A 25,000-nucleotide genomic window follows, 5' to 3' on the forward strand; every position below is an offset into this window, starting at 1 on the left:
AAGGAAGAGGGGGTGTGGGTATGTGTGTGGATGTGAGAGATAAGGTGAGTGTGTTCAGGTGTGGATACTGAAGATGTGAGTGTAGATGTGTGTCGTGTGACTGTGGATGTGGGGAAGATAAGGAAGTAAATATGTGTTAAGGTGTCTGGATGTGAGACAGTACATGGAATTTAATAAGAAGAGATGCAAGTAAGGTAACAGTGGGAGAAAATAACAAAGTAACGTAAGAAGAATATAGTACAACAAGAAAGAGCTTAGAATGGGGACAGAGAAAATTGTGTTAAATAGAGAAAGGGAACAGAACATCAAGATACAACGTAGGTTATAACAGACAGAAGAGAATACGAATAATAAGATGGAAAACGACATAGAAAATATATAAAAGATAAAAATAAGAACAGGATATGATAAAAGAACGAAATAGAGATAAGTGAGAGAGAGAGAGAGAGAGAGAGAGAGAGAGAGAGAGAGAGAGAGAGAGAGAGAGAGAGAGAGAGAGAGAGAGAGAGAGAGAATGTGAGGAATAAGAAGGAGTAAGAGTAGAAGAGTGAGAGTTCAAGGGTGAAGCTGGAGAGAAAATTAAACAGAATCGCAGAGACAAACAAAACTTTAGAGGAAAGAGACGCGAAATGAGCCTCACAAAAACTTCCTCCCTGTTCATTTGAGGGGATCAGAGAGAGAGAGAGAGAGAGAGAGAGAGAGAGAGAGAGAGAGAGAGAGAGAGAGAGAGAGAGAGAGAGAGAGAGAGAGAGAGAGAGAGAGTGGGAGGGGGAATCGCCGCACCACTTAAGACACCTGGCCACCATGCTCACCTGTCCCACACCTAGCACCGCCAAGTTAAGTGGAACGCCCCACTGGCAATGACCAAGCCCCGTTTTCGTTTCAGTAGTATCTCGCTGTGATGCCTAGGGTGTGAGGCGCCACCCAGAGACTCGTGTGTTCTGAGCGTGGCACGTACGCCGCCCCCCGTGACTCCCCAGGTCTCGGCGGTGCGGGAGTGGTGGAGGCGGCGGAGTGTCACGTGATTTTAGTAAGTCACCAAAACAAAACACAAACGCACTGGGAATCTCTAAACTTGTGCCGGACGTGTTGTAGTGCGCGTGTGTGTGTGTCTGTGTGCGTGTGCCGGTGGTGAGTCAGTGGTGAGCCAGTGCTGCGTAGTGCTGGTTCCCTGTGCTACCTGTGCTAACATCTGTCACCTCAAGAAAAAGTAAACAGGAAAGGCGGAAGCTTGTCACCACCTCCTCCTGCTGCTCCTCACCTCACCATCACCAGAAGGGCTACGCAGCATCACCATCGCCAGCATCACCACCACCACCATCAGCACCCAGGGAGGAATAGTGCAGCACTCAGCACCGCCCCCACACCACCTCAGACGCCACCATGCCGCCCGGCAAACACCTGAGGAAACCTGTGTGTTCGGAGTACATTCGAAGACACAGTTTCCAGTCCCAAGGATTCTTCGGTGAGTCTTTAACTTTTGTACATAAGCTAGACTGAATCCTCAATATTATCTGCCTCCTCGTGACTCTTTGTTCTTCGGTGAGTCATAACGTTATTTCTTCATAAATTAAACCGTATCCGTATCTTCCCCTTAGTGATTCTTTGTTATAATCCCGTGTGTCTTTCACTAGATTTTTTTTTTTTTTTTTACAAACTAAATGGTACCTCAATATTTTTTTCTCCCTTAAATGTTTTCTTCATAAATTAGACTGTATCCTCATCTTTCCCCTAGTGAATCTTTGTTATAATCCTTTGTATCCTTTCCCTAGCACTTTTTTTTATAAATAAACTAAAGTATACCTTTAATAATTTCCTCTTAGTGATATTTCCTTTTTTTAGTGAGTCATAGGTCTTTTTTCTTCATAGACTGTATCCTTATGTTCTCCCTGGTGATTCCTTGCTATAATCCCTCGCATCTTTCCCTAGTACCAGTTTCCTAGTTTATTTTTGCCCTGCGTGGCGAAATATTTCCTAATGTTTAATAGTTTCCCTATTTGTTCTGTTGCTCCTCCGGTAACTGTTCCAAGGCAGCTGTGTCCCCGAGCTGCCTAGTAAATATTTGTGACTTTAATGGTTCATGTTCTCAATATCTATGGATTTAAACATTTATAATCTACTGAAAACTGCCAGAAAACGTTTATTATAAGGTATCTCGCCATACAGTGACCTTCTAACCCTACCAAACGTTTACAAGCAAAGAAATCTATACATTCACACAACTGACAAACATTTCACGCCTCGCTGAAAGACGTTCAGAACTTTAAAAAAAACTTATGATAAAGTACTAGCTGTCTTGCTCCACCAAACGTTTACAAGCCAGAAAATCTTACCGCGCACACAACCGACCAACGTTTCCCGTCTCGCGAAGAAACGTTCTTAATTTTAAAACGTTTATGATGAAGTACTTCACCAAACTCTAACTAGTATTCTTATTTTATGAAACGTTTAACAGCCCAAAAAAACTTTCCGTGCACACAACGGAAGAACGTTTCCCGTCTCACAAAAAAAAAAAAAACCGTAAATTTTTAAAACGTTTACAGTGAAGTGCCTTACTAAACACAAGCTTTCATACCTCACCAAACGTTTACAAGCCAAGAAATATCTGAATACACAACTGATGAACGTTTCTCGCCTGGCAAAAACATTCAGAATTTTAAAACGTTTATATTAAAGTACTTTCTCATTCCACGAAACATTTACAAAACCAAGAAATCCCTCCGTGAACACAACGAACAAACATTTTCCACCTTCCAAAAAATAGCGTTAGGAATTTCACGTCTCACCAACACAACCCAACAAAACCGCTCCCTCAGACAAGCTCCCTTTCACCTCAACACAACAACAAACGCGCCTCGCATAAGCCATTTGAAGCTGATAAAATAAAGTATGACATTGACTTAGATCGCTGGATATTTGGGGCTGAATGCGAACCTATATTTAACGTACAGAAAGACGCGATTTAAGAGTGTTATCAGATGGGGGAATCGAACCTGGGACCTAAAGAACACCATTTCACCACTGAGCCAAAGGTTTCATATCCTGTGGTTGTGATTTGTGGCAACATTAGAGAAAGAAACCAAATCAACAAAGTGCAGAGAGAGAGAGAGAGAGAGAGAGAGAGAGAGAGAGAGAGAGAGAGAGAGAGAGAGAGAGAGAGAGAGAGAGAGAGAGAGAGAGAGAGAGAGAGAGAGAGAGAGAGAGAGAGAGAGAGAGAGAGAGAGAGAGAATGACACAAAAGAGGTAAAGAAAGATGAGAGGGAGAACCAAAGATCTTTTCTCTTCATTTTCCCTCCTTTCTCAGCCTTCTTTCTTCTCTCCTCCTTCCTCTCGTTCATCTTTACAATACCTCCCTTCCACCTTTACTGTCTCCTTTCCTTCCTCTCTCTTTCCTCCACATCCTTCCTTTTATTCTTCTTTCTTTCTCTCCTACTTCTTTATGTGACTATCATGTACTCTCTTACGCTCTTTTCTTCTCTTTTAACTCTCTACCTCGCTTTATTCCTCCTTTCTTTCCCTCTTCATCCCTCCTTGCAGCTTCCTCCCTCTCCTCACCCTTCCATCTTTCCTCTTATTCTTCCATTTTCCTTTCTTTCCTCACATTTCTTTGTCCTTCTTTCCCTTTCCTTGTTTACTCCTCTTTTCTTTCCCTTCTCTACGCTTTCTCGTCTCTCTTCTCCCCTGTTTCTGCTCCTCCCTCTCTCTTTCATTCCATTTCTCTTTCATCTTCCTTCCTTGTCTCTCTCTCTCTACCTACCTATCCTTCTCTTACCTTCTCTCCTGTTTCATTTTCTTATCTTTCCTCACCCACATCTCTTATTTTTTCTTTCTCGCTTAATTTCTCTCAACTTCCCTCTTCTCTTTTTACCTCCTTATTCTAAATTCCTTCTCTTACCTTCTCTCCTATTCCATTTCCTGCCTTCCCTCCTCTCCCAGACCCTTGCCTCCTTTCCCTCTCTCTGAAACATTTCCTGAAAGATAAGCAAAAAGAGTTTCTGCTAGTTATCTCACCAGTATTAAGATTAGTATAACTGAGCCTTGCCCTTACAGTTTTGGTATCCTTTCAACTAGCTCCCTTATATCCTTGTGTCCTTAAGTGCTTCCTCTTTCATTTCCCTTCCACGAGTTATTTTTCCTTCTTAAAAGTGCCTCCCTGTCCCCTTCCTTCCTTCCTTCCTTCCTTCCTTCCTTCCTTCCTTCCTGTTACTTACGACCGTGTATTTAATGTTCCTAAGTGCAATGAAAATTATATCGTGTTTTTTCTTTAATATTTCCTCATTACGGATCCCTCTCTCTCTCTCTCTCTCTCTCTCTCTCTCTCTCTCTCTCTCTCTCTCTCTCTCTCTCTCTCTCTCTCTCTCTCTCTCTCTCTCTGCTTCCCTCTCCCTATCCTCTACTTATTCATTTCCTTCGCCTCCTCCCTACTCTTTCCCCCTTCTATTTACCTTTTTTCTTTCTTTCATCTCTTTACTTTCTATTTCCTTCTCTTCCTCCTTCTCTCCGTTCCGCTAATTTGTGTTTAATCCTCTTTTCCTCTTTCCTTCTTCTGTCTCCTGTTATTCCTACATTTCTCCTTTATTTTAGTTTCCTTCCTATCCGTCACTTCTTCTCTTTCTCTTTGGTTTCCTCCTGTTCCTTTACTTTCTCTCCCCTTTCCTTCCACCTCTTTCATCTAGTCCTCCCTTGCAATGTTCGTTCTTCCATCTCGTCTTTATTTACATTTTCTTTCTCTATTTCCTTTTCATTCTTCCTCTTTTCTCTCTTTGCTCTTCCTTTAATCCCAGTTCCTCCCCTTTGTACGTCTTCATCCCATATTCTCTCTCTCTCTCTCTCTCTCTCTCTCTCTCTCTCTCTCTCTCTCTCTCTCTCTCTCTCTCTCTCTCTCTCTCTCTCTCATCAAGGACTCATTACTGTACATATTTTCCGTGTGTTTTGTTTTCCTGCCGAAGTCACTGACGGGGGACTTGCCAAAAGGTTTACTAATCGTTTCCCTCAACTTTCCCAATCATTGCCTTAAGTATAGTTCTCCTTCACCCCTTCCTCTACCCTGCCTCTCTCCCTTCACTCCCTTCCCTAAACTTCGTTATTCAATTTGGACACAGCTAAACATACTTCCCCTCTCCCTCTCCCTCTTTCTTCCCTCTCCCTTCACCTTGGCGTCCGCTTCATCTTGTTCTCTCTCTCTCTCTCTCTCTCTCTCTCTCTCTCTCTCTCTCTCTCTCTCTCTCTCTCTCTCTCTCTCTCTCTTCTCTCTGTAATTGCTTTAGTTATTCATTTAGTGTATTATTATTATTACTATTGTTATTATTATTATTTTTTATTGTTGTTTTTGTTGTTGATGTTGCTGTTGTTGTTGTTGTTGTTGTTGTTGTTGTTGTTGTTGTTGTTATTGTTGATAATAATGTTACTGTTGCTGTTGCTGTTACTACTACTACTATTACTACTACCACTACTACTACTACTACTACTACTACTACTACTGCTACTACTACTACTACTACCACTACTACTACTACTACTATTACCACTACCACTACTACTATAATTTCCACTACTACAATTATAACTCTTACATTTAAACCACATTTCACCATTCAATAAAAAAAAAAACACACACACAAAGGAAGACAAAGGAAGGCAGGTCACCCCCATCGAAAAAAAAAAAAAAAAAAAACATATTTTTAACCTCAATTTCACCATAACTGAACTTCCAGCTTTTTTCACATCGCATCATTGTCCTCGCGTGGCGGCGGTGTGACGCGCGTGTCTGGCCGTAACACCTGGCAGCTTCACGTCACTCCGGCACGCCACACCTAGGGATCACCTGTCCGCGCGGCCTTCAACAGGTGTGATGGGGAGGCAGGTAGGGGGAAGGAAGCAGGATCGGGTGTGGCTGAGGTCGGATGAAACAGAAGGAGGGATGGATGAGGATGAGAAAAAAGTAGAATAATATCGGAAAAGAAGTAGGGAAATGAGAGGATAGGTGGAAATTAGAAAAGGGGGAAAGGAGAAAGTGATATTGAAGTAGAATAAGTAGTGAAGGAAAATGATACGTAGGAGTAATAAAAGAGAGGATGATGATAGGAAGAGGAGGAACGGATGGGAAGAGTGAAAGGGAAATGTGATAATGGAATGGGAGTAGAGAAGAAACTGGTAGAGATAAGGAAAGGAAGGAAAGTAATGGAGTACGAATATGGGAGATGGGTGGCAGAGAGGAAAGAAAATGGTGGAGGAATAGGAGGGAAGGGAAAGGATTGGTATAGAAGAGAGAAAAGGAAGGATGATATTAGAACAAAAGAAAGACGGAAGGAAAAAGATGGGTAAGAATTAGTAAAGGAAGGGTGGTGTTGGAATAGGACGAATAATGAAGGGTAAGAAAAGACTAAAGTACGAAAAAAAAGTGTTGAGATTTATTTATATGGGAAAGAAAGAGAAAAGGAAAGAATGGGGCAAAATTAAAAAAAAAAAAAGATGAAAAGAAGAAACAAAGGCAGGGAAGAGTAAAAAAAAGAAGAATTATGCTGTGAAAGGGGAAGAAGAGGAAGAGAAGAATAGCGAAAGATAAAAATGAGAAAGGTAAGAATTGTTATTGAAAAGGAAAGAAAGATAAATAAAAAGAAAGGAAAGATAGAGAAGGAAAGGAAAGGGAAGGGAAGGGAAGGAAAGACAAGAGTATTGAAGGTGAGCCGATATAAATAGGGAAGGGAAGGGAAGCGAAGGAGTGGGACATGAAAGGGAAGGGTTAGAGGAATAAATCAAAGGGTTGTGACGGGGAAGTGACGGTGATGCAGACAGATGAGGAACAGGTAGTGGGTAAACAGTGACGGGCAGTGATGGGCAGTGATGGGTGGCGCAAACCTGAGGGCCAGTTGGAGACCAGTGAAAAGGAATAAGGAAAATAGGAAGATAAAGGAATGGGTAAGTAGGAAAATGGAAGAGGGAAAAAGAGGAAGATGATGGGAACGCTACAGTGAAAAAGAAATAAATAAATAAATAGGAACAGGAAAAAAAAGGAAAAAGGAAAAAGAAAGATGTATAGTGAAATAGTTTACAGTGACAAGGATGCAAAGGTACAGTGACAGGGAAAACGAAGAAATGAAAATGAAAATATACAGCGAAAGGAATATATAAATAGGAACAAGGAAAATGGGAAAAAAAGATAATGAGGGATGCTCTACAGTGAAATAGAGACGAAAGACGCAAAGTTACGGTGAAGGAAGAAATCATAGATAAAAATAAAGATATGAAAAGCAATAGATGAGAAGGGAAAAGGAAAAGGAGAGGGAAATATGAAGGTAACAGTGACAAAATACAGTGATGAGGCTGCAAAGTTACGGTGACGAAGGAAAGGTAAAGATGAAAATAGGCGTAAAATTGACGGGATAATGACGAACAGTTTACGGCATTACTACGCACTGCGATATTAAAGAGGAACTGTCATTACGAAGTGATATTTTACGCAGTGCGATATCTAATAACTGCGCAGCGCTTTTTATGGAACGTTTCCCCGCGCGTTAATGAGACAGATCCAATTCAATTAATTACACTTAAAAATTACACACAAAAAAAAATAAAGATAATGAGATTCTAGATATTTGCTTATTACTACGAGAGAGAGAGAGAGAGAGAGAGAGAGAGAGAGAGAGAGAGAGAGAGAGAGAGAGAGAGAGAGAGAGAGAGAGCCTGACCTCCTTTCCTCCTCGCATCTTCCCTTCTCCTTCCAGTCCCTAAAGATATAAATAATTTTCCATTTATAAATTTCCTCTGCCAGCATCATCCCATCTTTGCCTTTTTTTTTTCCTCCTCCTCTCCATTCTCTGCTTCGTTCGATGGATCTTATGTGTCTTCCATTACTCTCTCTCTCTCTCTCTCTCTCTCTCTCTCTCTCTCTCTCTCTCTCTCTCTCTCTCTCTCTCTCTCTCTCTCTCTCTCTCTCTCTCTCTCGTGAGGCTGTTTCCTACACACACCCCTTTAAGCTGAGAGATTTTTACACAAATACCTCTCTCTCTCTCTCTCTCTCTCTCTCTCTCTCTCTCTCTCTCTCTCTCTCTCTCTCTCTCTCTCTCTCTCTCTCTCTCTCTTACCAACCAGCAAACTGTACAAGCATGATTCCAAATAGGTTTCAATTCCACTAACAGGCTACTCGATTCTCTGTATATAAAATAAGCTTATCTAATACTTTATATCCAACGGGCGCCTTATGACCTTATTTTAGCGCCAGAATATCGACCAGTCAATAAATCCTCCTATATTAGTATTGGATCCTCTTTGCACTGTAGTTTAAAGGTTTCAATCCCTTATACTGACTTGCCTATAAGGAATGAATGCTTATGTCTGGCTCCTCAACTTATTCGGTTTATTTATAGAGGGTTGGATTCCACTACGTCACTTGATGCTCCTTTCCTTCTTTTTATAAATGGATGGTGGAGAAGGAGAGATGAGGATTAAATGAAATGATGAAGGACGAATGACAAAGGAAAAATTTAAACGAGGAATGATAAAGGAAAACAGGAAAAATAGCTAAGGAAAAGTAAATAGGGAAAATGAAAGAAAAATAAAGAAATTGAGTGTATAGAAAGAATGTTTAAGTATCAAAGGAACTGAATAATGTTTACGAAAAAGAGGAAAAATCAATTAAGATGGAAATATACTGACAGAAGCACAGAAACGGAGGAGGAGGAGGAGGAGGAGGAGGAAGGCAAAATGCGTTAGAACAAAGGAGATATGATAGGATTGGAAGAAAGGATTTAGAAACCCACTTGCAAGGAAGAGGGAAGAGGAAGAAATTGGATAAAGCCATGAAAGAGGACGAGAGGAAAAAATGTGATAACGAAGAAGATGAAAAGGAAACAAAGAGAGGTAAGAACGTAAGGAAAATAAGTAAAAGTGGGGAAATAGGACATGACTAGTAAAAGAGAATGGAAAAAATATCAAGAATCAATTAAAGAAGTGGGGAGAAAAAGGAAATTTAATTAAGAAAAGGAAACAAAGAGAAAATGACAATAGGAGGAAAAAATCCTGAAACAATAATAATAATAGAATGAAAACAAGATAAGAGAAGTTGAAAACAAATACTTTGAAAACAAAACACAATAGAAGCAAATGGAAAGAAAGAAATACTGATGATAAATGAAGGAAAAAAAGAAAGAGGAAAAGAAGATAAAAATTATGATACAAATAAGAGTAAAAGGAAACACGAAAAGATTATGAAAATGATGAAAACATAAATAAAGGAAACCTAATAATAAATAAGAGAAGCATAAGAGACGAAACAAAGGAGAGTAAACGAAAACAAAGAAAGAAACAAAAAAATAACCTTAAAAAAGCGATAGAAATAAACTAAACAAAAAGAAAAAAAAACAAAAAAAAAAACGTTGAAATTAAACCACAACGAATACAGGGAAATACAAACACAGATTAGGATTAGCCAAAGGAAACAATGGAGGAGGAAACTGCGCAATTTTGTCCCCAGCACGTCTACACAGGATTGCGTAAGCTTGTTTGTGATGCGTAAGTTAACTAAAGCTAGCACGCATAGAAAACGGAGGAAGAGGAAAGGGAAATGATGATAATAATGAAAGGAGGGAAAATAGAGTGGAAACGTAGTGGATAGGATGAGAGAAGAGAAAGAGGTTGTGAGGAAGAGAAAATGGAGACGATAAGGAAATAATGATAATGAAGGTATAAGGAAAAAATAGAGGAAAGAAGGTAGATAAGATGGACGAAGAGTGTATGAGGAAGGAAAAGAAATTATAGAAGAGGGAAGGAAAAAAGTAATAATGAGATAGAAAGGGAAAAACAGAGCAAAAGGAAGGGAACAGGACAGAACAAGAAGATGAACAAAAGGAACATAAAAAGGAAGACAATAAGGAAAAGGAAAAAAATAATGATAACAAGAAAAAGGGAAAAAGGATATGAATGATGAAGAAGAAAACAAGGAAGAGAATAAAAAAAGAGGGAAAAACTATGATAATGAGGAAAAGACTGAATAAAAGAGAAAGGGTAGATAGAACAGAAGAGACAAAACATGTGAGGAAAGGAAAAGGGAAAGAATAGGGAAGGAAAATACGCATAATAATAAATGAAAAAGAAAAAAACAGAGGAAAGGAGATGGAATAAGAGAACAAGAGAACAAGCATGGGAGGATACAAAAGGATAAAATAAGAGAGAAGAAAATAATAATAATGAAGAAAAAATATAAGAAAAAAGTGGATAAGATAGATGAAAACAACGAGCGCGTGACGAAAGGAAAAAAAGGGAGAGAATAAGAAAGAGGAAAAGAGTATAAACATGATAATGAAGAAAAGAAAGGAAACAAAGAAAAGGAAGTTAATTAGGAAAGAATAAGAGACAGAGAGAAGAAAAAGAGAAAACAAAAGAGAAAAGGGAAGAGTGAGCGTTATAATGAAGGAAAGAGGAAAAATAAAGCAAGGAAAATGAGAAATGATAGAAGAATGTGTGAGGGAAAAACAATGAAAGAATAAGAAAGAGGAAAAGAAAATAACAAGCAAATAAAGAGAGAAAGAAGTAAATATCAGAAAAGGAAAGAGAAGGAAAGAATAAAGAGAAAAAAATAAGTGGTAATGAAACAAAAATGGAAAAAAAAAGTGAGGCAGGAGAGAAAGAGAAACTGATTAGGTAATGAGGGAAGGAGAAAGAAAGAAAGAAAGAAAGAAAGAAAGAAAGAAAGAAAGAAAGAAAGAAAGAGGCAGTAGGTGTTCGGGAGAGTAATGAGAGGAGAGAAAAGTACATAAACAAACCTCTCTCTCTCTCTCTCTCTCTCTCTCTCTCTCTCTCTCTCTCTCTCTCTCTCTCTCTCTCTCTCTCTCTCTCTCCAGATAATTTTTCTCCTCCACGTAATTATCTCTCGTTCTTATTGGTCTTTCTCTCTCTCTCTCTCTCTCTCTCTCTCTCTCTCTCTCTCTCTCTCTCTCTCTCTCTCTCTCTCTCTCTCTCTCTCTTGTTTTGTACTTCCGAGCCAAGATTTTAGCTATAAATCTCTCTCTCTCTCTCTCTCTCTCTCTCTCTCTCTCTCTCTCTCTCTCTCTCTCTCTCTCTCTCTCTCTCTCTCAATACTTTTTCATACATCCGTCAATCTCCCTCCTCCTCCTGCTCTTCCTCGTCCCTCCTCCTCCTTCTCCTCTTCCTCTTCTTCCTCTTCCCCCTTCTCCTCCTCCTCCTCCTGTTCTTCCTCCTCCTCCTTCGTCACTCCTTCATCCAAACCAGAAATAAATAAATAACAAGATGAGAGACGGTAGGATTAGGCAAGGGACGGGAAGGATGAAGGAGAAGAGGGAAGAGGAGATAAAGGGAGGGGAGAGAAGGGAGAAGATAAGGGAGAAAGGGAAATGAGAGGAGAGTGTGTGGCAATATCTCTCGTTCCGTGTGAGGCGGATTGTGGCTACGAATGTATTGCTACGTGGGGGAGAGAGAGAGAGAGAGAGAGAGAGAGAGAGAGAGAGAGAGAGAGAGAGAGAGAGAGAGAGAGAGAGAGAGAGAGAGATGGTGTTATCAAGCCTCCATCTTTGCCAGTCTCCCTAAACTTATCCTTTTCACATCATCCCAGCTCACCATTTTTCCTTCCTGCCATGAGAGTCTTCCTTTTCTGCCCCCATAACTTGTCCTTTCTTTCCTTTTTTCCTATTTTTTTCATTTGTGTTTTCTGTTTTATTGTTCCTTTTCGTCTTTTATCTCTTTCTTGTATTTCTATTCTTTCATACATTCGATTTTGTTGTTGTTGTTTTTTTCTCTCTCGAACTTCGTGTTTTTATTGTCTACTTGCAAAATTTTCTTCTGTATTTCACTTCATAACTTCTGATATTTTCATTTTAGTTGATGTTTTATCTCTTTTATGGGTCTTTTCTGCTTTAATAGACTAGATTTTCCTTCTTTCCATTCCAAGATTATAATTTTTCCTTGTATACTTCCAAATTTTCCCTGTATTTTCCTTTATATTTTTTTCCGGTATAGTCTTATTTTACTTTTTATTTATTCTATAAATTTCCTCCTTTTTATAGACTGATTTTCCTTCTATTTACTCTTAAGTTCACATTTTTCATCATAAACTTCCAAAATTTTCCTTTTAATTTCCTTTTTATTTAATTTTCTGGTATTCTTATTGTATTTCACTTTTCTATCTCTTTTTTTATGTTTTCTCTTCTATATATACTAAATTTTTCTTCTTTTCATCCAAAGTTCACGTTTTTAATTGTCGTTTTTCCACTTCTTTTCAGTTTCAGTTCGTTTGTGTCAATCTTTTCCTCTCTTCACTTTCCCCTCCCCACTCTTGCTTGCTTTCATAAAAATTTCCTTCTTTTAATCTGCAGCTGTCACTTGTATTTTTTCCCTCAGTTCCTTGTTTCCTTTTACACTGAGAGACGTTATTTTTTTTACAGAATTTCCTCATTTCAAAATCTGTATTTAACTTTGTCACGTCATTTCAAAATTTTTTCCTTCAACACTGTTTTAATTTATTCTTTTTTTATCCCTCAGTATTCCCTTACTTTTCCCTTTTCATATTAAACATTGTCCTGTTTTTTCCCCTTCTCATCCCTTAACACTGGCTTATTTTCCTCTTTTCATCCTACTGTCTTATTTTCTCTTATTTCACCTTTTTAACAGTCTTTCACTTTCTCCTTTAAACAATCCTTTATTTTCTCTTTTCTTTCCTTTAATACTGTCTTATTTTCCTCCTTCACCCTTTAACTTTTCATTATTTTTCCCCTTTCACGTATCAGCAATCCCCAACTTTTCCTTTTCCATAAAGAAACACTCTTATTTTTTCCCATTTCACTCTTAAACTATCCTCTATTTTTTCCTTATTTTTCATCTAACAACACTGGCTACATTTACATTTCTCCCTTTCACTCTTAACACGTATTATTTTCACTTTTTTTCTTAAACACTTTATTTTTCCTCATTTTTATTCTCAAACAATGCCCTTACTTTTCCTTATTTCACCCCTAAACCATCACATTTTCCCTCATTCCCCCATTATACAGTGCTACATTTTTCCTCATTTCATCTTCAACAGTATCTTAGTTTTTTCCTCTTACACTCTGTCCTCCCTTATTTCATCTTTTCACCCATTAATCAATGCCTCATTTTCCTTTATTCTACCCTTAAACACCTTAATTTTCTTCATTTCACCGTTAAACACTACCCAAACTTTCCTCTAACCCCCTTGCCTGCTTCACCCCTTTCCCCTGCACCTTTCCTCTTTAAATCAATTCGACATTCATCCTTTTCCTCTCGTAGCACTGGGTCACCCTTTCCGCTGCCACCCTTTCCAGGCGCGAGAATTCACCCTTACGTATCCTATTAATCATTTTGCCCCACCCTTTTCAAGCCAGCGAGCTCACCCGTTCTTCCTGCAAATGGTCTGTGTCACCTGGTTAATGGTTCTCGCGCGTTAGCTGAGAGTCGCCCTTGTACTAAGCCGGACTAAGCTTCACTAACCTCGCTGTGTTTTAAAAGCTCACTAAAAGGGTGTGCATTTATACAGATGTGCATAGGAAGCTTAAGTTTTTTATTTGAGTCTAGTTTTTTTATTTTTTTAATTGGTTTTGTAACCTTTTTATTTTCGTGTTTTCTTCCTTTGAATTTTATGTGTGTACGTGTTTTTTTTTCTTTTTATTGTTCTTTTTTTTATCCTTTACCGACATTTTTTATTATTATTTTACTGCTTTACCTTTTTTTCAATTTATCTTATGCATTTTCGTTTTCCTCTCTCTCTGATTTTCGCGTTTTTTGTTGTTCTTTTTCAACTATTCATTTTTTTTTCAGTTTGTTTTTCACCCACCTTTTTTTTTTTTATTTCATTTTTTTTTATGGGGGGTGGTTTCAAGTGGCATTTTTTCTCTCATTTCATTATTCGCGTGATATTTTCTTTCGGAATAAGAGAGATGATGAAATAAACAAAAAGACAAACGTTAAAATTTTATGTTTTGCTAAAAGTCGATTCGCTTTTGTTCTGTACGCTTCACTACATTCACTCTTTGTTGCCTTTTACTCTCTCTCTCCTCTCTCTCTCTCTCTCTCTCTCTCTCTCTCTCTCCTCTCTCTCTCTCTCTCTCTCTCTCTCTCTCCTCTCTCTCTCTCTCTCACCGCGAATCAAAATAAAACATGTATAGACTGACCTTTCCGGGGAGAATGGAACCAGTAAACCCAGCAGCAATTCCTCTCTCTCTCTCTCTCTCTCTCTCTCTCTCTCTCTCTCTCTCTCTCTCTCTCTCTCTCTCTCTCTCTCTCTCTGCCACAAGGTCACTGCGTCACACAGTCGGATCGAGGGTGTTTCCTGTGATGTATCTGACTTGCTAAGCAGCCTCCCTTTATCCCCTGCATGCCCACTGCTCGTCTCCCAAACAGCTACCCATCAGTGTCTTTTCCTCTTTCCCTTCCCTTTCTTTCCTTCCTTCCCTATTCTAAAGCCTAGTAATGTGTTTTTTCCTTCTTTTTCTTTTTTTCTTGTCTTTTCTCTCTCTCTTCCTCTATACCAAATCCCGTCAGTGTTTTTTTCCTCATTTCTTTTTTTTTTTCCTTTCGTTTAAAATCTATCAGTCTTTTCCTTCCTTTGTTTTAAATTTTTCTGCCTCCTAGCAAACAGTATCAGTGCCTTTTCATTCATTTTTCTTCACTTCTCCTTTCATTTCCTGCCTCCTCCCCTACACTAAGTGCTATCAATGTGTTTTCCTTCCTTTTTCCCTTTTCCTTCCCTCTTCCTTCTTTCTTCTATGCACTACAGTCATCATTGGTGTCTTTTCTTCTTCTTTATTTCCTTTCCCTTCCCTTTTTCCTTCCATTTTCTCGTGTTTTTTTTTCTTTTCTTCTACCTCATCCTCTTTCCTATAGCATTATTTTCCTTTTCCTTTATCATCAATGTCTTTCCCTCTCTTCCTTCATCCCGCTTCCCTCCTCTTCTTCCTTTTCTACAATACTGCCACCACCAGTTCTTTTCCTTTCTGTTTTTCTTCCTTTTCCTTCGCTTTTCCTTACTCCTCCATACACAACATTTATCAGTTCCTCTTTTCTCATGTGTTCTTTCTCTTTCTTTTTTCTTTTTCCTGTACTTCATCCCTTTTCTTCATTTATCATTAGTGAAATTTTCCTCGCTAGTCATTCATTGTCCTCCCTTCTTCCTTTTCTCATCCTGTATACTTCAACCATCATCATCAATTTTCTTTTTCTCCCTTGAATTCAAATACTCCAAAAACACACACACACACCCACACACACACACACACACACAAGAAACATCCCTATATGTTTCACTATCACTAACACTAACACTATCAAACATCACTATCAAACTCTTATTCCTCCTCTTTCTTTTCATGTCTTTTCTATCTTTGCTTCACCTCCTGTGTCAAAAAAACGAGGATTTCCAGTGAGAGACTCTGAGCTGCTCCAAAATAAGAAAGCTGTCTATATATAGGAAACTAAGGCGGTAACTCAATCCTACGCAGCTAAAACGCACTTACGACACAAAGGATGTATGGAAGAAAAAAAAGACTCTTCTCGATGCTGAATTGTAAAGGAAAGAACGAAGACCAGGAAGGAACGAAAATGGAAGGGAGAATGAAAGGAGGGAAGAAAGAAACAAGGAAAGGGTGAAAGAAAGAAAGGAGGAAAGAAAGAGGGAAAAAATAAAAGGGATAAAGAAAAGAGAAATAAAAAGAAAGGAAGGGAGGCAGAAAGAAACAAAAGGAAGAAACAAACAAACAAACAAAAAATATATAAAAGAGAGAGAAACAAAGAAAAAAAGAACGAAAAAGAAGAAAGAAAAGACAACACGCCTATCAAGTAAGCAAGCAAACCCCTTAACTCAACACTACCACAAATAAAACATACTCAAGTCACTGTGGATCTTGGAATGTAACATATAAACATCCTCCCAGACCTCGAACTCTATAAAAGATCATAAATTTTACATATATAAAATGAATCGAACTCCTTAACTCGATCTTACCTTAAACCTAAAAGCGTCTGAGTCACTAAGGGTATTCCAGTGTAAGATATAAACGGCTACCATGACCTTGAGCTGCCGGAACGTAAGAAGTCTCTCTACACCAAAGGATCCAGACTCCTTACTTCAGTCCTGCCGCAACCTGAAGGCGCTAAGTCAGGAAAGATCCTTCAGTGTGGGAAATATACAGCTTCCTTCACCTTTAGGACTCTCTCTCTCTCTCTCTCTCTCTCTCTCTCTCTCTCTCTCTCTCTCTCTCTCTCTCTCTCTCTCTCTCTCTGAAAAAAACTGAATTAATGAATGAATGAGTAAATAAGTTATAAAAAGTAAATAAATCTACATATACAAAAAAAAAATAACTTCTTGATCTTAATCTTAATCTTAATCCTACCGCAGTCAAAACGTGCTTATGTCACTAGGAATCTTTGAATGTTAGATCTACGTCTTCCTTGACCCTGAACTGTCGAGGAAGCAAGAAGTCTGCCTATACATAAGGGATCAGACTCCTTAATTCAGTCCCTCCGCCAGAAAAAAAAAAAACACTTAGAGTCACTACAAGTCTTTGAATCGTCGGAAAGAAAAAAAGAAAAGGCAAAATACAAGAAACTGAATCCTAACGCAACTGGAATGCTCTTAAAATCAATACGGATCTTTGAATATTAAAGAAAAAACACTTTTGACCTTGAGTTGTACAAAAAGGAAAAACAAAATATTAATATTAAAAAGTTCAATCCCTTGACTGCATCCTACTGCAACCAAAATGCGCAGAAGTCACTGAGAATCTTCGTATTTGAGGCAAAACCCCCAACATTCTGGATCTTGAACTATGCAGAAAACAAAAAATAAAGCAAAACTAAACTAAAAAATAAATAAATTAACTAATTAAAGAATTCAACTGCTTAACAGAATCCTAGCGCAAATTAAACATAACCCAATAACCCACTACTAATTCCAAAACTGAAACAAAAAAAAAATCTTCACAACCTTGAACTGTAAATAAAAACAACAAAAATAAAAAAAACTGTATCTATATTAAAGAATCTAACTCCTTCACTGCATACTAGCGCAATCAAGCCTCTCAAGTCACTAGGGACATTTGAACGCAAAATATAAACCCCTTCCTTGCACTTGAACTGTCCAAAAAAGCAAAAAAATATGTAACTATATTAAAAATTCCAAATCACTACCACCACTAAAACCCGCTTCAGTCACTACGGACCCCCAAAACTCAAGCAAAAAAAAACCGACAGTTCCGACCTTGAAGAGTACAGAAATTTAAAAAAAAAAAAAAAACTAACAATAACAACGAAAATGGTATCTATATAAAAAATTCCAGCCACATAAGTGCATCCTACTACCACCAAAATCCGCTTCAGTCACTACGGATCCCAAAACTAAGGCAAAAAAAAAACCAGTGGCTCCGACCTTGAAGTGTCTCTTAGCTCGTGTGTAAGTCCCACGCCTAGACAGAGGGGCCGTGTTAGTCTGGTGGCCTTGGGAGCTGCGTGCTGGCCCAGATATTGGATGGACCGTCTTGGGTCTTCACGTCAAGGGGAAACTGACCGAGTCCAATGATTTAGCGGCATAGCGGGCGAGTTCCTGCCGCGGGGCCGTTCAAGGCTGGAAGGCTGCATGACGGAGTGACTGCTGGTGAGTATTGGAACTGGAGTATGGTGGTGCTCTGCTTGGTCTCTCTCTCTCTCTCTCTCTCTCTCTCTCTCTGTGTGTGTGGGTGGGGTAAGGTTTGGAAAAGTGTCTACTGAAATGACGACCTAACTGATTGAATGACTAGCTGGTTGACTGTCTCTAAGTCTAGGTAAGATTACGGTGTGTAACTGGCTAAATGACTGACTGACTGATCAATTAACAGACTGGCTAACTGACTTGTTGGATGACTGATTGATTGACTGGCTGACTGTCTGTAAGTCTAGCTAATATTCATATATGCGACTCGATAAATGACTGGTTGACTGACTGACTGAATGACTAACTGACTGACTGACTGACTGGCTGGCTGACTGAATAGGAATAAAAGTTCCAGGACTGATACATTATTCTCTCTCTCTCTCTCTCTCTCTCTCTCTCTCTCTCTCTCTCTCTCTCTCTCTCTCTCTCTCTCTCTCTCTCTCTCTCTCTCTCTCTCTCTCTCTCTCTCTGTAAAAATCTCATTCATTAATTAAATTATCTCTTTATTTTTACTCTCAATGAACTTTATCTTTAAATCAATCGCTCAGCCTCTCTCTCTCTCTCTCTCTCTCTCTCTCTCTCTCTCTCTCTCTCTCTCTCTCTCTCTCTCTCTCTCTGGCTTCCTGCCCTCTACGCTTCACTTCTCTCCACTGGCAAAATAAAATCTGCCACTCTCTCTCTTTTTTCTTTATTCACCACACACACACACACACATACACACACACACACACACACACACATACACACACACACACACACACACACACACAACACACGTCTATCAGAGTAGTGCCAATCATGAATTACAAAACATATACATGCAAGAGAAATACAAACCCAAAAATAATAATAACAAGAACAACAACAGCAATAATGATAATAATAATAATAATAATAATAATAATAATAATAATAATAATAATAATAATAATAATAAAGGGACTTGTTAGTTACTAAAAGGCAGAAATAAATAGCTTAGGCAGACACGTTTATCTAAGAATAGTCACGAACCACTACCCTCCTCCTCCTCCTCCTCCTCTCTCTCCTCCTCCTTCTCCTCCTCCTCTTTCCATCTACTTCCTCCTCCTCTTTCTCGCTACATACAAACTATATCATTTTATTTCTTCTTGGTTTTCATTCTCTATATTTCCTTTATTCCTCCTTATTTTCCTCTTTCCCTTTCTTCGTTTTTATTTTCCTCATCATATTTTTCTTTGTTATTTTTTTCTTACATACTTTTCTCTTTCGTATTTGTATTTTCTTTGTTCTTGATTTTATGCCTCCTTCTCCTCCTCATTTTCCTCTTCATGTTGCTCCTACTCCTCCTCGTCCTCTTCCTCCTCCTCCTGTGTAATCTTTTTCCTCTCCTCTTCACGCTCTTCTTCAACATTCTTCTATTTTTTTTTTTACACTCCTCCTACATCTCCTCCTCCTTCTTGACGCCCCCTTCCTTCCTCCTCCTCCTCCTCCTCCTCCTCCTCGTCCTCCTCCTCCCCCAGGGGTAAGCAGGAGGCAAACAAAAGCATTTACAGTGACAAAGAGGAGCAGTCAATATTTATTCAGAGCTTTGCAGAGTTTCTGAAGTGCCCTTGTAACTCTCACTCTCATCACCCATTACAGCATGCCCGCCTCTTGCTAGTATTATTATTATTTTTATCAGTAGTAGTAGTAGTAGTAGTAGTAGTAGTAGTAGTAGTAGTAGTAGTAGTAGTCAAATTTATTCTCTTTTTAGACATCATCATTATTCACTTATTACTTGTCTTTATTTCAGCATTTGGTCAGTCAGAGTTAGCCAGCCAGGCACTCAGCCAAACATTCAAACAGTCAGTCAGGCAGTCAGCCAACCATTGATCCACCCACGCAGTCAGTCAGTCAGTCAATCAATCATTCAGACAGCCACCTACGCAGACAGGCAGAAAATCAATCAGTCAGTCAACCATTCAGTCACCCTCGCAGTCAGTCAGTCAGGCAGGCAGACAGGCAGGAAGTCAGTCAGTCAGTCAGTCAGTCAGTCAGTCTTTCATTCATTCAAGCTCATTGCCGCCAGCCAAACGTGAATGAAATGAAGGTAACTAAATTTTACGGAACATCGCAAAAATCAAAGCAGTATTTAGCTCGTTATAATAAATTTAGAAGTGTGGGGAAGAGAAATATGGAACCTGTCATTTTTTTGCCCTTTTTCTTTTTTCATAGAGGGAAGGGAGTGACATGAAGAGAGGGAATAAAGAAGGAAAGGAAAAGAGAATAAGGAACGATGGGAGCGATGAAGATAGGTAAATGAATGAAAAAAGATAAATAAAGGAAGAAATAAACGAGAAGGAAGGAGAAGAAAGAAAAGGAGGGAGATCACAGAGGAAATGAAAAGAGGAAGGAAAGGAGGGAGAGGAGAGAAAAGAAGAAAAGGGAGGGGAGAATGGAGACCGAGGAAGAAGATGAGGAATGAGATAAAAGAGAAAGGGAAAGAAAGATAGAAAAGAGAGACACAGGAAATGAAAAAAAGAGGAAAGAGGAAGGGAAGGGAGAGGAAAGAAGGAAAGAGAAGGGAGGGGAAGGGAGGGGAAGGGAGCGGTCGTGAGAAGTAGGTCGCTGTGAACGTCTATTTCCGTACACGCGCACACGAGGGTACACACAGCGCGCCCATGTACGTACACACACGACTTGCCTTGACATGTGTGTGTGTGTGTGTGTGTGTGTGTGTGTGTGTGTGTGTGTGTGTGTGTGTGTGTGTGTGTGTGTGTGTGTGTGTGTGTGTTTGCGCGTGTGTGTAATGTAAATCCGGAATCTCATGTTCGTTGCTGTCCATCCATATACATACATACATACATACATACATACATACATACATACATATCAAAATACATTCATAAATACACTAAAATATAAAAAATTCAACTTTGAGAACTGTATTTTCTATTCCTCCCTCTATCTCCTCCTCCTCCTCCTCCTCCTCCTCCTTCGTTCTTTTTATCCTTTGCTGTAATAAAAAGCGAAATAAAAGTTTAGGGGGTGAATTATATGATGAAAATATCTGAAGGAAGTAAGGAAGGAAGAAAGGAAGGAAGGAAGCACAGTGGAAGGAGGAAAAGGAAGAAGGAAGGAGGAAGGAAGATAGTGGCGAAGAGACGAAGGGAGATAGAGAGGGAAAGAGAGAGAGATGATGGAGGTAAGGAAACAAGGAGAGAGAAGGGAGGGAAGAAGGGAGAAAGAAAAAATTGGGAGGAAAAAGTGATGAAAGTTTAGGTAAAAGATGAAAAAAATATAACCAGAGAAAGAGAGAGAGAGAGAGAGAGGAGAGAGAGAGAGAGAGAGAGAGAGAGAGAGAGAGAGAGAGAGAGAGAGAGAGAGAGAAAGCTGAGGTGTTTGCAAGAAGGATTAAAGAAGAAGGGAGAAAGAAGTTTAAAGAGGAGAGAAGGGAAGACTAAAGAGAAAACCTGATTACTCAATTTGCATATTTACGACAGAAAGACAAGAGGAGGAGGAAGAGGAGGAGGAGGAGGAGGAGGAGGAGGAGGAGGAGGAGGAGGAGGAGGAGGAGAACTCACCGCCGTGGCCTCATCATTAATGTTTCCTCTGTGCGTTATATCCAGGTGGCCAGAAAAAGGCACAGCAGAATCTTGGCACTCTTGACTCTACTTCTTATGTCCCCCTAGACTGATTCCCTTCCCTTCCCTTCCCTTCCCTTCCCTTCCCTTCATTCTCATCTCTCTTCTTCTCATTTTAACTTTCTTTACCTTCGTTTCGTCTCCAATTTCCCTCCCCGTGTCTGTTTTCCTTCCCTTCCCTTTTCCTCGTTGTGTTTTCCTTCATTTCACTAATAAATTTTGTTTTCTCTTTTCTTCACTTCACTTCCATTTATTTTCCTTTCCAATTGCAACTTTTCTTCGTCTCTGCTTTATTTTCCTTTTCTTCTTTTCTTCCCTTCTCCTCTCTTTACTTGGCTTCATCTTATTCCTAACTTTCCTTCCCCTCACTTCCTTTACTCTTGTTTTCTTTTTCTTTTATTTGAGTTCTCTTCGCTATTTTTTTTTTCCTGTTTTTCTTCATCCTTTCTCTTTCCCCTCACTTCTATTTCGTTCTCCTTCCCTTCTCTTTCCTTTTTTTCTCTCTTCTCCTCTCGTGCTTTTCATCTTTTCGTTCTCTCTTTTCTCTTATTTTCTTCCCTTCTGTTTTCCTTCTCTTCAATATACTTCCCTTTCCTTCCTTTTTTTTCCTCTGTGTGTCTATTTCCCGTCACCTCTCGTCTTTTTCCTCAATCCTTTCTATCTTATCTCATCTCTTCTTTCCCTTTTTTTTTCCCCAACTCTAATCCTTACTAACCTCATTCAATCCCTTTTCCTCTTCCTTGCTTCCTTTTCTCTTCCTTCTCTTCCCTTTTACATTCTTCCAAGTCCCTCACAGTGTTTTATTAATCAACACCACTATCACTAAAGATTCTATGGATGAGGAACACACTACTTACTGCATCAATGGTAAGAACAGATAACATTTCCCCAACTCAACACAGCCACAGCGTCACGGCACCACAGCAGCAGCAGCAGCACACAGCGAAATAACAGCAGCGAAACCTCACCTGTCACGCCCTCATCAATCTACCTGTCCAATGTGGGTGGGAATATTGGCCAGGTATGTTATGGGATGGCGGGTCAGAGGCTGCAGGGCTGTGACATTGTGGTTCCGTGACTCTGACAAACTGCTGTGGTGTGACGGGGCGGCACAGCATTCCCAGGCTCTGAGCGACAGCAGCATTGCGGTATGGAACGGCAGCAGCAAAGGCGTCAGGAATTGAGGTCTGAGAGCAACGCAACGAAGCAAGTGAAAATTATAATTACATTTCTGCTGCGTCGGGCGTGGAGCTAAGACGGATGTGTGTGTGTGTGTGTGTGTGTGTGTGTGTGTGTGTGTGTGTGTGTGTGTGTGTGTGTGTGTGTGTGTGTGTGTGTGTGTGTGTGAGACAAAGTGGTGATGTGCCAAGGAATGGGAAAGGAAGGAGGGAGGGAGGGAGGGAGGGAGGGAGGGAAGGGAGGATGAGGAGGAAGGAGGAAGCCAATGTGGTGAAGTATGATGAGCCAACACACACACACACACACACACACACACACACACACACACACACACACACACACACACACACGAAACAAACAAAATCTATGCTCCTTTCCAATTTACGAGCCTCCCTTGTACTTTCTTTCCTCCCTTCTTTCCTTCTTTTTTCCTTTCTCTTCTTCCTATCCCCTTAATCTCTCGTGCACATCCCTTCCTCCATTCTTTCCCTCCTCCACCTCCTCTTGCTCCTCTTCAAAACCTCATCCACTTTTTCCCAGCCTCATTTCCCTTCTTTCACCGTACCGTGGCTCCTCCTCCTCCTCCCCCTCCTCCTCCTCCTCCTCCTCCTCCTCCTCCTCCTCCTCCTCCTCCTCCTCTTCTCCCCTCCCATACACCTCTCCACGAGTCCCAATAACTAGCAACATACCATTTGCAAGGGAATGGACTCTGCCTTTCCAGCCTCAGCCATGCAAGGAAAAAAAAACATGAAAATTGGGACGTTGCCGCAGCCACTCACACACACACACACACACACACACACACACACACACACACACACACACACACACACACACACGAAGGGAGGGGAGGTCATAGTAGGGAAGGAAAAAAAAACTAGGTCAATTGAGGTCATTCTCCCTCTCTCTCTCTCTCTCTCTCTCTCTCTCTCTCTCTCTCTCTCTCTCTCTCTCTCTCTCTCTCTCTCTCTCTCTCTCTCTCTCTCTTGATGTTGATGAAAATGTACGAGTATTTTCTGGTTTACTGTTCTTATTTCAAGCTTACATCCAAGAGTCATTAACCCCTCCTCCTCCTCCTCTTCCTCCTCCTCCTCCTCCTCCTCCTCCTCCTCCTCCTCCTCCCTGCACAGTAACATTACAAGCTTAATTATACAGGTATGCGCCCACCTGAGCAGCTTGTCAGGAGAGCGTCACTTCTTCACTTCACCCCAACCTCTATACTTAGCAACGCCACCCCCCCGTACTCCCTTCCACCCCTCCCCCTGCTTTTCCCCCTCATTCATGTTCCGTCTCCCCTGCCACGCTCCCTGTCACAGCCACTTCCCTGCCGCAGTCTCCTCCTCATACCTGTCACTTCCCCTTCACAGCCCTTCACTTTATCAGTTTCCTATTACACTTTATTTGTTGTTTCCTGCTTTTCTTTACTTCTTTTTCAGTGTCTCTCCCTCTTTCGTCTTTTTCTCATTTCTCAGTTAATCTTTATAACTCTATTTTATTTTATTCCTTATTCTCATACCTTTCTCTCTCTCTCTCTCTCTCTCTCTCTCTCTCTCTCTCTCTCTCTCTCTCTCTCTCTCTCTCTCTCTCTCTCTCTCTCTCTCTCTCTCTCTCTCTCTCTCTCTCTCTCTCTCTCTCTCTCTCTCTCTCTCTCTCTCTCTCATCTGTCATTATCAATTATTTCTCCCATTTTCTTGTCCTCTCATTTCCCCTCAGTCACTCTCCCCTCTATTCATTCTCACTTTCATTCACATCTTGCCTCTCCCTCTCATTCCTTCGCTTCTCATCATCTCCATTTACACGTTCACTCTGTCATTCCCTCACTTCCCCTTCCATTCCCCTTCACGTTCTGTCATCACTTCAATTCATCACTTCCTAGTACCGCCTCACTGCCTTATGTCCCTCCTCTCTCTCTCTCTCTCTCTCTCTCTCTCTCTCTCTCTCTCTCTCTCTCTCTCTCTCTCTCTCTCTCTCTCTCTCTCTCTCTCTCTTTCAATTCTAAGGCTCGTGTTTTGAAATGTTTAGTTTTTTCGTTAGTTTTATTTTCAAAGGTCGTTGAGGTCATTAATCAAGTTCTCAAGGGTCTTTTTTGCCATTGATGAAGTAGAATATTTGTTAAAGTGTCACTAGAATCATGAAAATACTTAAAAACCCCAATAACTGCCATTACAGTGAGAAATTCTTGTTACACTATCACCAAAATAATGCAGATGCTTGAAAAACTCTAATAACTTTCATTACCATCAGTTAAGAGGAGCAAAATCTTTCTTAAACTACCGCTAATATCACGAAAATAATTGACGACCTTAAAAACTGCCATTAAAACGAGTCTAAATAAGGAAAAACTCTTGTTAACCTATCACTAGAATACAAAACTCTTGAAAACCTTGCTAAAAGATGTAGAATCCTAGTTAAATCATCACTAGAATCATAACACACTTGAAAACCCCATTAACAACCACTAAAGACTGTTAGATGGTACAAACTCTTTATCAAGCGATCATTAGAATTAGAACACATGAATACCGCAACAACTTTCACTAGTCTCCTAAAATGTGCATAATATTTAAGA

The 25,000-nt window shown here is 39.9% G+C and overlaps 1 protein-coding gene and 1 long non-coding RNA gene across 3 annotated transcripts in view; one reads left to right on the forward strand and one right to left on the reverse strand.

Moving 5' to 3' along the window:
• Positions 1–25,000, reverse strand: part of LOC135091709 (DNA polymerase delta subunit 2-like) — a 293,047-nt gene that overhangs the window by 48,952 nt on the left and 219,095 nt on the right. The window lies entirely within an intron of this gene.
• The window catches only part of LOC135091711 (uncharacterized), a 61,455-nt gene that overhangs the window by 34,123 nt on the left and 2,332 nt on the right, over positions 1–25,000 (forward strand). Inside the window, exon 2 of the long non-coding RNA XR_010262605.1 lies at positions 887–1,465. This is a non-coding gene — a long non-coding RNA (uncharacterized LOC135091711). The remainder of the gene's footprint in view (positions 1–886; positions 1,466–25,000) is intronic.

This window comes from Scylla paramamosain, chromosome 38 (assembly GCF_035594125.1).
Source record: "Scylla paramamosain isolate STU-SP2022 chromosome 38, ASM3559412v1, whole genome shotgun sequence".
NCBI classification, from domain to species: Eukaryota; Metazoa; Arthropoda; class Malacostraca; order Decapoda; family Portunidae; genus Scylla; species Scylla paramamosain.